This window comes from Ornithodoros turicata, chromosome 3 (genome assembly GCF_037126465.1).
Source record: "Ornithodoros turicata isolate Travis chromosome 3, ASM3712646v1, whole genome shotgun sequence".
Classification (NCBI taxonomy): Eukaryota; Metazoa; Arthropoda; class Arachnida; order Ixodida; family Argasidae; genus Ornithodoros; species Ornithodoros turicata.
Genome location: NC_088203.1, coordinates 42,715,784 through 42,727,745, shown reverse-complemented (window position 1 = coordinate 42,727,745; position 11,962 = coordinate 42,715,784). Strand labels below are relative to the sequence as shown.

At 45.1% G+C, this 11,962-nt stretch overlaps 1 long non-coding RNA gene across 1 annotated transcript; it reads right to left on the bottom strand.

The window, feature by feature from the left end:
• Positions 1-2,220: 2,220 nt before the first annotated feature.
• LOC135386937 (uncharacterized) lies at positions 2,221-6,665 on the bottom strand. Its single transcript, XR_010420725.1, has 3 exons — positions 6,578-6,665; positions 2,787-2,994; positions 2,221-2,311 (listed from the first exon to the last, which is right to left on the bottom strand). It is a non-coding gene; the product is annotated as an uncharacterized LOC135386937 (long non-coding RNA).
• Positions 6,666-11,962: the final 5,297 nt, after the last annotated feature.

The window sequence follows — 11,962 nt, the reverse complement described above, 5'->3', positions numbered from 1 at the left end:
TTCACGGCCGAAAATATGATGTGCTGCACCATCGGTGCAAGCACGCGAATAACTGTGGATGAAGCCGTGTGGTTGGTCTCACACAAATCCTGTAGCTAGACCCGGAAAAACTCAACGGACATCCATAACGAGCAAGGCGCAAGCAAGATCAACCGTCGTCTTATATGCCCAGTGTCAACAACTTTAGCTGAATTTTTTTGTACCTCTTGTACTTACGGTCACCCGCATGCATGTTATTTGCGCTCACCTGTGTGTACGTGGTGCAACTAAGCAGAAATGAATAACACTTGTCTATGCATATGAACAGTCCATTTGATTGGCTTTAATTTTGTCCTCTGACAACTAGTACAGATCGCACCGACACTTAGGAGTGACCCAGAGTACATAGAAATGGCACTAAGGAACGAAGAGAAGCACATGCACGATAAAATTCCATAAACAGATCGTCTGATTTATGACGAACAGAACCTGCTGTTGTATATAACACAGCCGCACACGGCGTTCGAAAAGTCCTCATGAGTGGAATGCTACACAATAATAATGGTACACAATTCACGCGTCTTTCCGACACACTTGTTCAAAATCAAGGCACGTCTTCTCGTTCTCAAGCCACATTTCACGGCGATCCTTCCCGTAGCGGCCGCTTAGTAACATCCTGGACACCTCATCACCCACACATCGACTTGTGTTGGTTGCATGACATGTCAGCACATCTTGACCATGCCAGATTCAGGTATGAATACTGAAAAATATATCGCTCCATTTGGGCTGAAGCATACACTGGGTCGTGAACCACTGTAATAAAACAAGCGCACCCCCGAAAACATCACGCAACTGACACACAGAAAGTACAAGTCGTACCTTCTCTTCAACACCTATTTGTATCGTGCATTACGCCACGATTACGCCAATTTATGTCCTACTGATTGCAGCCGAGGTCGCAGTAACAGGCCATGCGTGAGGAATATCGATGCACGACGCTGACGCCGGATAGAGCAGGCAAAGTCATTCACCATGATAAGACACGCGCCGTTCTGGTCCGTCGCCAAGGCAGGTTGAAACAACAACCTCACCCCTCACGCAGTGCGCGTAGCCGTTTGCCTTCCCTCTCGCTCTCGCACCTCCCATCTCGATGTATCCCCTCTCCCGGAGCGGAAGCCCACTGGGGGCAGCACAATGCAGCCCATGCTAGCAGACGACAAATGTCCACACATTTGTCCCGTTCATCTTGAATAATACGAAGGTTAACGTTGCAATTTAGCTTGTACTGTCATCAGGGGACACAGATGCACGTCCTGACATATTTTTCAGGCGTTTATTTCGTCGCTGAAAGATCTGAGGAAGTGATTTCTGCTGCTCCCATAGGACTCCATGTATTCGCATTCACAGAAACAAAAAATCGTCTAAATTCGCCTATTTGCTGTATTCAGATAAAAAATATGTCGGGACGTGCAGAATTTGCCCATGTATTACCAGCTCGGCGTACTGCTCCATTACTGCAGTAGTGTTCGAGATGAACTTCCCAAAGCAATGCCCATAGAGAATACATTGGGTTGATTCCGCCTTAACTGTATCAAACTCTATCGCACTTTTCGACATACAGTTAACCGTTTCAATGCACCTCCTCAGAAGTATTGCCTTGGCTTCAGTGGTCTTCAAGCTTTTTGCGTATCCTACACCCAATAGGAACGTGTTCGAAACTTGAGACCTCACAAATGGAGGCATGTTTGCAAACATGACATAGAACACAGTCAGCTTACCCCTATTTCCTCTTTTCATTCCAAGGGGATTTGCGACTTCAATATCGTCACAATAAAGGACCATTTGCAAGACATTTTGCTCTCTCCCCTTTACAAATGGATGAGCACTGACACGGCCGTGTCAGTGCTCTCCCTACTGGAAAAAGCCATACAACCTTCCGTTCAAAGTTGTACGGTAGAACTGAACGGCCTCCGTTGGCCTACGGCCTGGTATGGAGTCCGTACGTGTGGTGCCTGTACGGTCTTCTATGGACTCCGTACGTTGACACTTGTACGGATTCCATACCATGCCATAGACTAATGGAATCCGTTGGGCTTATGGAAGTGTATGGCTAGGGCCATAGACTTGGAATGGGGTTCTATATCTGCATCATGCACATGCTCCACCAAATGTGAATCAACCACAACACAATATATAAAAAAGGCAACATAATTTACTTTTCACATCCTTTTTAGAAGATCGGCAATGTAACTATTAATTTTGTCTGTTCTTTGTTCCACTGTTCTTCCTTTTGCACAGGATCTCCTGGCAGCATACTCTTGAAAGGAACCTGAAATTAAAGCATTTAGTTGACTGAAGGCAGGAACAGCTGTACACTTGGATTGGCAAACGTGACAAACATGTCACAGTTACCCAAATGCATGCAGATATGAAGGGATATTTCCGAAGTATGGTGTTTAACTAACAGTTATTCAACAGTCTGAAGTGCACATTTATTAGCTGTTTACATTAACAACATTGTGGTTGTTCACCTTTGTCTGGCGCTGTTGGCACATATACATCATGCTGTTGTCTTTTCATCTTGTCATATTTCAAGGCTGTAGCATGCCTTACATTATAAAGGGGTGTATTGTATGTGGCTGCATGGACTGATCATTTGTAGAAACTGATATTACATTAGTGGTAACTTGCTTTCTTACATTTTGCTTTGGATTTGTTGCATTGGATATGTTCCTAAAAGTACCCCTTCCGCAACTGACATACTGTATTTGTCCAATATTCCCCCAATACCAGTGCACACTTACGTTTTATGGCGACAAGCTTGCGTGGAGTGAGGGCACGTTTTCCCTTCTTTAGGTAACGCTGGCAGGGTTTTCCAGTGACGCTCCGACCGTGTAATTGTTCTGGTGTCCAGGCTCGAGCGAGCTCTCTTACACATAGTGAATCTGAATTACATTGCATAGCATAAGCCAGCTTGTCTGATGGAATTGTAACTCCGTCACCAAGGTCCGCCTGAAATGCAAGGAGTTCAAATGAGCACATGCTTGTACACTTGCGCAGGAATTGAGTCAGACAAGAACTGGCTGCCGAGTTGCTCATTTCCATATGCTCATTAATGCAACAGGACAATATCACTTAGAATGAGGAAGCACCTCCCCTTATTCCACCTGTGGCATGCACATATACGTTTGTCAGACTTTCCGAAAGGGTGTATTTAGTGAGATAAAAATACAGGGTGTGGGCAGTAAGAATGAGCTTCATTCAGATGTGTTTTCCACTACTTTGTAGAGCTACGTTTTAGAGTCTGCAGTATGTCATCACCTCAACCTTTCTTGGCGGTTCCATTTTGCGTAGCTTTCATTGCACTGGTACTGTTGTGCTTCACTCATTGTACTTCATACGGTTTTTGTATTTAGGTGCTTTGTAGTACTTAACCCCCAATGCTTATTGTTTTTAACTGGCTAGTTCCATCTCAAATCGAACAATCCGGCACACTTGATGTCTCGAATGAACGGGAAAAAATATATGTTGAAGCCATCGGTGATTAAGGAGAAATAAACGCTTTCCGAATTCTCTGCGCTGCGCGGTTCGGGAAATAGGAGAGGAGGAAAAAACTGCCTCTCATAAGGCGACGTCGTCGCGAGCGGGTTTGAGCGTTCGCTACAAGGCCATTTCTTCTCGCATTATAGTAATTTTTTGATCTGGCTTTGGACCACTTAGGGCACAATAGGATCCTTCGTTGGCAGTGCTGTTCCGGTTTTTGTTTGTCTGCAAAAAAATATTAAAGTTGACTCAAAGGGCCGAAAAACACCATATTCACTGCAGCTTTGCGGACGATCTACAAAACGGATAAGACTGGGCTTTATGCCGTTTAATTTGTCATTCATAGGGCTATCGAATGATGTATAATTTGTTGCTCTACTGTGTAAGGAACGTAAGCGATACCTCTTTTAGTAGCACCATACCACCGAAAAATGACGAATTTCGGAAGCCTTTATCTAAAAAAGCCCCACTAAAAACTTGCCTCAAAAAGTTTATATGTTGTAGGTAGTTCCTTAGACTATGCACAGAAGAAAAATCAAAAGTCGGACTTTATCGGTAGGCGCACTGTGAATTTTTTGCCAGCCCTATACGCGGAGCGCATTCAAGCGGAGGCACCGTGTCCCGCGTGTTGCAAAATCGAATTTTCCAAAGGGACTTTCAACTTCTGTCTTCACATAAAAAGTAATTGCTATCATTTGAAACCGTTCTGAGCGCTTGCATTCATAATAGTGTTGTAATCACTGAATGTAAATTGTGGAGCAACCATATGTGCTCACATTTTTTGCGGGATGACACACATGTATTGCAAGTGCTGGGAGCCCGTGAAGAACAGAATGATTTAGAATACTTTTACGTCTTTATAAGAGGTATATTTGTCCACGGTGATCATATCGAAGCATATTTAGAGTACACAGAATAACAAGAACTTGACAGCGAAGAAGACAAGGTGACGAAGGTAAGAAGGTAACGTAAGTTATGCAGAGCACTCCGGGTGGATGACTGTGCTCGTGTCATGAACTGCTTTAGGCCGCTGTGGAAGCCGCTTTCCTTAATGTTACTTTTGATGGCAGGTTCTTGTCAGATTTTCTTTCAAATGTGGGCAACATTGCTGCGTGTTGTGATTCAGCCACCTTTGCTGTGAAGTACGTGAAGCAGCTTCTGCATAGCTGGCCCATTTCTGTTACGCCTTCGGCTTGATCTGCTGGAACCACAGTCTTTATGCCAGCTACGCCGATCTCCGAAGCAAAGCGAAAATCCTTTGTCTATAGCACTTTTTTCTTGTGTATGAGGCAGTAGTCAGCGAAATCCACACGATCAGCACTGTACAACGAAGAGGCCATGGAGGTAGGTGTGATACCAGGACGACACACTACAGTAATGCAGATGTCGTCGCACTTTCTGTATAAGGGCACTCCATGCACTTCTGTAGTCGAGAAGTGAGTGAAGCGTCTTCTGTGTGTAGGCGAAACTTTGCGCAAGGTGTCTTCAGGGAGTAAATGCGATCAGGACCTTCCCATGGTCGCAGCATGTCGAACCGAATAACATATTGGACAGCGGCGCCAGTCGGGCTGTTTTGGCAAGGTTCACAAAAAGCACCATGAATTAGCCTTGAGTATGTGCGTATGACACTACAACATTTTCCTCAGTGCAATTTCCCCCGTCCGAGGTCATGGGGCCGTAGGAAAGGAAATGTTTCAAAGAATACTTGAAGTCACTGCGTCCCTCCTGCCATAATGCGTACAGTAAACATGCTTGTTTAGAATAACCCTGAACAGATATGCCTCTTACAAACATGTAAAATCATTCTGTTCTTCCCGGGCTCCCAGCACTTGCAATGCATGTGTGACATCCCGCAAAAAATGCGAGCACATCTGGTTGCTCCACAATCTAGATTCAGCGATTACACCATTGTTATGAACGCAAACGATCAGAACCTTGAAAAGGAAACCTTGAAACCTCAGAATGGTTTCAAATGACAGCAATTACTTTTTATGTGAAGACAGAAGTTGAAAGTCCCTTTGGAAAATTCGATTTTGCAACACGCGGGACGCTGTATCTCCGCTTGAATGCGCTCCGCGTATAGGGCTGGCAAAAAAATCAGAGTGCGCCTACCGATCAAATCCGTATTTTGATTTTGCTTCTGTGCATAGTCTAAGGAACTACCTACAACATATAAAATTTTCGAGGCAAGTTTTTGGTGGGGTTTTTTAGATAAAGGCTTCCGAAATTCGTCACTTTTCGGTGGTATGATGCTACTAAAAGAGGTATCGCTTACGTTCCTTACACAGTAGAGCAACAAATTATACATCATTCGATAGCCCTATGAATGACAAATTAAACGGCATAAAGCCCAGTCTTATCCGTTTTGTAGATTGTCCGCAAAGCTGCAGTGAATATGGTGTTTTTCGGCACTTTGAGTCAACTTTGATATTTTTTTGCAGACAAACAAAAACCGGTACAGCACTGCCAACGAAGGATCCTATTGTGCCCTAAGTGGTCCAAAGCCAGATCAAGAAATTACTATAATGCGAGAAGAAATGGCCTTGTAGCGAACGCTCAAACCCGCTCGCGACGACGTCGCCTTATGAGAGGCAGTTTTTTCCTCCTCTCCTATTTCCCGAACCGCGCAGCGCAGAGAATTCGGAAAGCGTTTATTTCTCCTAACTCACCGATGGCTTCAACATTTATTTTTTTCCCGTTCATTCGAGACATCAAGTGTACCGGATTGTTCGATTTGAGATGGAACTAGCCAACTGCATGCAGCACAAGTTCTTGTCATGCGCCATTCAACAGGAATTTGTACAGGAGTTGTTGTAGGTTCGATATAGGTTGAGTTCAGGTTTACATCTTGTGAACCGCCACACGGATGCAAAGTTCCTCCATAGTGACAGCCATTATTAACCAGGCGGGCCTTTGTGAAGGATCCTATATACCAACCAACCACGTTTTGTCTTTTGGAGTGGCATGCTTATGTTCAGATAATCATTATATTGAGATGTCGTTCGCATGGTTAGAAATGAACACAATTCTTGTCATGGGCTCACATGCTTACCTTTGGCTCAGCGGAAGTGCAAGCAGGAGCCCTTTCAGCTTCCTGCCTCTCGTTAGATTCAGAACTAAGTGTACCCGAGCTTCGCAGTACTGGCATTCCACTTTGGACCTATTATCAGTAGGACAATGCAAACAGGCAGCTAAGCACACGGAGGAAAACAAAGAACAATTCTTTGCTATGTGAAACACAGAAGAGAATCAAAGCCTCCACGATGTTGAACATAACAGAACGAAGCAAGCGTGCTGGTGTGCAGATGTAGAAGGTAACATTTTCCTTGTGCTTGAGGAAGGACGAGGCCGGAACAGCCACAAGACAGGACGAGGCTCAGACCACCAATGACAATTTTTATTGAACCAATAACTGGGGGGGAAGAAGTAGGTCACAAAGCGAAGTGGCCAATGTCACAGAAGGCACAGTCATTTGTCCCTGTTATGTTATCAATGATGAGGCTTCTCATCTTCTTTTGGAAGCTTCTACACTCGCCCACCGCTTCCGGTCAAGAGATCCAACGGGTCAAGAGACCCATCGAGTCAGGAGATCCAACCGGTCACGTGACAGGAGAGTCAAGAGATCCAAAGCGCCAAGAGTTCCAACCCGGTCAAGAGATCGAACGAGTCAAAGCGTCATACGGATCAGGATCACGACAGAAAAGAAAGTCTAGCGATTACCATATTCATTGCAGAACGATTGCGATTGCCTTTGCGTTTTTATGTTCATTGGCCCCAAGCGTCGTCAACACGCTATTGCAGAACGGATGCTTGTTACCAAGAATATTGAGCTAAACTTACAAAGTACCAAGGCAGAGGGAGACCATTCGCCATTACTTGCGTCTTAGAGCACACCACCGCCGCCATCCACTAATAGCAAAAGTTTGTCGCCGGAAGCAATGTAATGCAAACAACTGTTTCATGGAAGTGAAACCTAAGGTTCCCCTGTTTTCTGCAAGATCAGTGGTGTGCACGACGGCTCCGTGGTCGCTTCCAGTACCATCGATCGCATTGTCAATTCCTGGTCTTAATGTCAAACGAAACCAAGTTCCTACATCTGTTCTGAAACAGCTTCCAGCGGATATGATGCACAGTCGATATTCTGACCACACTGTAGTTTTCACTGACGGATCCTCCAGTCATGAATGTTCATCGTCTGCATTTGTTATTCCAACTGACGGTGTGTCACATGGATACCGTCTCTCACACCGCACATCATCAACGTCGGCTGAGCTATATGCTATCCTGTTGTTTACAGGTAAGACGTCCTGTGACGATCCTCGGGCCTGGATCATCTACTCAGATTCAAAGGCTGCTTTTCAATGTATAGCCAATATGGGAATACGTGGATCACTCGCCCCAGTTGTCACTGGTATACTCCATCAGGTTCAGCGCCTAAGCGATCACGGTCATCATATATCCCTGCAGTGGGTCCCGGGTCACTGTGGTGTGAGCTGAAACGAAGAAGCCGACAAAGCGGCAACGGCTGCCCAACAGTCTTGGACTGTTGTACCAGCGGTGTTATCAGGAGGAGACAGGAGATCACTTCTGAACGAGCTCATTCAGTCACTAGCTCGCCAGCAGTGGAGTCGGGACATCACTGACAGGTCTCCCATGTATTCGGTGGATCCAACTATGTCCTTCTCAGTTCCTGACCGTTTACCACGCTATTTTACGTCCCTCCTGCACAGGATTCATCTCAATGTAGCCTTCACTCCCCAATTCAAGTGCCAAATCGGATACTGTGACAGCAGCCTATGCTCCAAATGTGGCGTCGTAGCGAACATTGAGCACGTCCTAATAGAATGTAAGCTCTACGAAACGGAGAGGCGGCAACTCTGTGCTCAGCTGACTAGTGCTAGCCGACAGACGTTCAACCTGGCTGCAATTCTTGGCCCATGTCAGAGCCATGTGCAACACCGTCGAGGTCTTCTGATGTTCTTAAAGTTCCTCTTGGCTACAGGCTTGCTCCAGACTCTGTAGGGTCCTCCCCTGCATCTCAAAGACCATTGGCGCTTCTTTCGTATGTTTCTTTCTTCCTTTTGTGTTACGTAGCGTTGCGCAACCAGTGGAGGGGAGTTCAAGAGTTGCATTTGCACATAACTTCATTTTCATATTTCACATCTCATGTTTGTCGTGTAATGGGGTAGTGTACTGCTCTCAAGCGGTGAATCACCGCAGGCCATAGTCATGATTTATTTGTTGTTGCTGTTCTTGTTGCTACAAAGTACCGTGGGCTGCGGGGCTTCAAACTTGTCCTTGTCGCGTTCTGTTCATTGTCCCGAAACCTTCCGAATTCGCTTTTGCTCCTGCAAACTCTCAATAGTTTGTTGACTACGAATTTGAAAATTTACTCATGTTTCTTAAAAAAAAAAAACGTCTGAGTTTGCGTTTCGCTCATGCAAACTATCGTTTAGTCGCTCGAAATTTAAAAGCTTATTTCTTAAAATTAAAAGCTTTATTTCCATAGGAAACAGGACCTTCTGAATTCTCGTTTTTCGCATGCAGTTGGACGATCACGTTTCGCTCGTGATTGATAGTTACCTCTTGAGAAAAAAGAAAAAAAAGAAATATGATCATGGAAAATAAAACATGAAATTCATGAAAAATACAGGGGCTACTGGCTCTCAAACGCCCTACTGCAGGACCGTTGGGGACAGCAGCCGGGGCCCCAGGACGACGAACATGGTCGAACGCTGGCATAAAACGACTCAATCGTATTTAAATCCGAGTAATTTCTACATAGCGCATGTCAGAGTTAACGACGTAACACAAAGGGGTCAAAAGATCCAAGCATAGCGAACCCTCAGACGAGTCAAGAGGTCCCAACGGGTCAAGAGATCCAACGAGTCAAGAGTTCCAACGGGTCAAGAGATCCATCAGTGGATCTCTTGACCCGTTGGATCTCTTGACCTGGAATCATCGCCCACACTTACCGTTGTATTAGTCAGCCTTCTGTGACATTGGCCCTTTCGCTTTGTGACCTACTTCTTCCAGCCTAGTTCTTGGTTCAATAAAAAAAATGTCATTGCTGGTCTGAGCCTCGTCCTGTTTTATTGCTGTTTTGTCCTCGTCCTTCGTCAAGCTCAAGGAAAATGTTACCTTCTACACCTCCACAATGTCAGCTACATGTGTACATTGAAACACTAATTGCAATTGATGTACAAACGAAGCTGTTTTTTTTTTTTTTTTTTTTTTTTGCGAGTCCCCGCTTCAGATGCCAAGGGACATTGCCAGTGTGGTGCACGCTGATAACTGTCTGTGCATAGCAAATAATAAATATCTGTGCATGAAGAGTTGGATGTGGACTTATGCAATGGCTCTTGAATGGACAACACTCAGTCAACACAGACAAAGATTTATTAAAATTTGTGTACTTATTGCCTGTCATTATAATAATTATTATAATACATAGACAGGAGGTAATCCTCTGCCAAGGATCTCTGAAGTTAGTCTTGAAAGCAAAAACAGTGGTGCTAAAACATTGGATCAATGACATGTATCAAAATTTGTTTTGCTGTATCAAGGCAGAACAAATTCCGTGGGAATGACAAATAGTGGACATTCCCAGACAGATGTATCACTTACTATGATAACGAGGTGTAACTGTACCATTAGTGAAGTTAGTGAAATTAGTGAAACGTTACCTGAAATTATTTGACGTGCTATATCCATCACATGCTACAATACAATAATACTGCCAACGATAAGAAGCATGACACTACAATTAGAAGTATAACTGTCACTTAGGGCCAGGTAGTTTATTGCTCCTGCATATTTCTTTGCACTTATTGGGATTACTGTGGTAACACAGATTCTGTTTCTCACTTCTCAATTGGAAACTACACAAGTCTATTATGGCGTAGGTGTGAACAGGAAATGAGGCACACTAAAGATGATAGCCCTGATAGGATCGGGATGGAAAAACGTTGGCGAATCATGCGGACGACACACCCAGGTATCTGTCGTCTGTTTCTCGGTTCAATGAATCTCCAAACTCAGCTTGTAAACACACAATAAGCAGTGAACCTGAGGTAGCTGTAAAGAGAAAGGACACTTTCCTAAACAGGTAGCACAGTTATTTCCTGACAATCATTCTAATTCTAACCAGGCCCTTGAGTTGCACAGTTTCCTTCGTAACTTTCATGGGGCTGTTGCAAGGGTCCTCCGTGGTAGCGTGGTTTGGACCCAAAGGGATAACTAGCGAGCCGAAACAGGGTTAAAACAAAACAGATAACTGTTTAATTGCGAGAAGACATGATGGGTGAACGGCCAGAGTCTGGTCAGAGGGAAGGAAGACCCCGTTTTTCATGATGTCTCCCTCTTTTGTTGACATCGGACCCGAGCCCAGCATTCTGACGACCTCCGTCTTGGACACGCGTGAGTCCCATTGGTTGTTTCAACACCACGGGAAGGCTCAGTTTCAGGAACTCGCCTTCGCAACTTGACACCGAGGTCCTGGCATGGTAGCGGGGACGAACAAAGGAGGCTGAAATAACTCCCACGCAGCTGCCTCCACGTAACAGCTCCTCCGCCGCCGGGGAAAGATGTCGGAAGGGAAGTGACCGTCGTTGCTTCCCTGTAGAGATCGTCATGTCGTTGGCGAAGTGGACACTCTCAGCTCTCACGGTCACAAGTGGATCACGGGTGACACGTCACATGCACAATTATGTCGCTCACAGTTCGTCTGGTCCACCGGCCCCTCTGTGATTGTGATATCGGTGATATCGGTCTTTTTGTAGTTGTCGATGGCTCTAGTGGGCTTTTGCAGGCTTCCACCCTGTTGCTTCGCAGTGAAGAGACTCGTTTCAAGGTCCACCGATGGAGAATGACAAACACCAGTGAAACACACAACTCAAAACGGACCGAAAGCAAGCGCCAGTCCTCTCTAAAACACACCAAGTAAATAACTGACCTAATGCCGCAACATCATCCGAGAAAACTAATACCACAATGCTCATTCACAACTGACACCCTTGACCGAACAAGAAACGTAAGAAGGTTATATACAACACCAAGATTCAAGAACGAACAGTTTGAGCCCAAAATTTTGTTGGCCCAACGCATCATGAGGCTACTCGGGTTTCTTAGCACCGACTCAGGCAGTCTGCATTACCGTTGTGTTTTCCCCTTTTGTACAGTACTTCGAAATTATACTGCTGGAGGGTAAGACTCCAGCGTAGGAGACGTCCATTATTTGTGCGCATCCGTTCTAGCCACCGTAGTGGGCAGTGATCCGTCTCAAATGTGAACTTGGAACCGTACAGGTAGCAATTCAATTTTTGAGTAGCCCAAACCAAACACAGGCATTCTTTCTCGGATGCGCTGTATGATTGCTCCCTGACACTAAGTTTCTTGCTTATATACAAGATGGGGTACTCGTTGTTTTGGTCGTCCC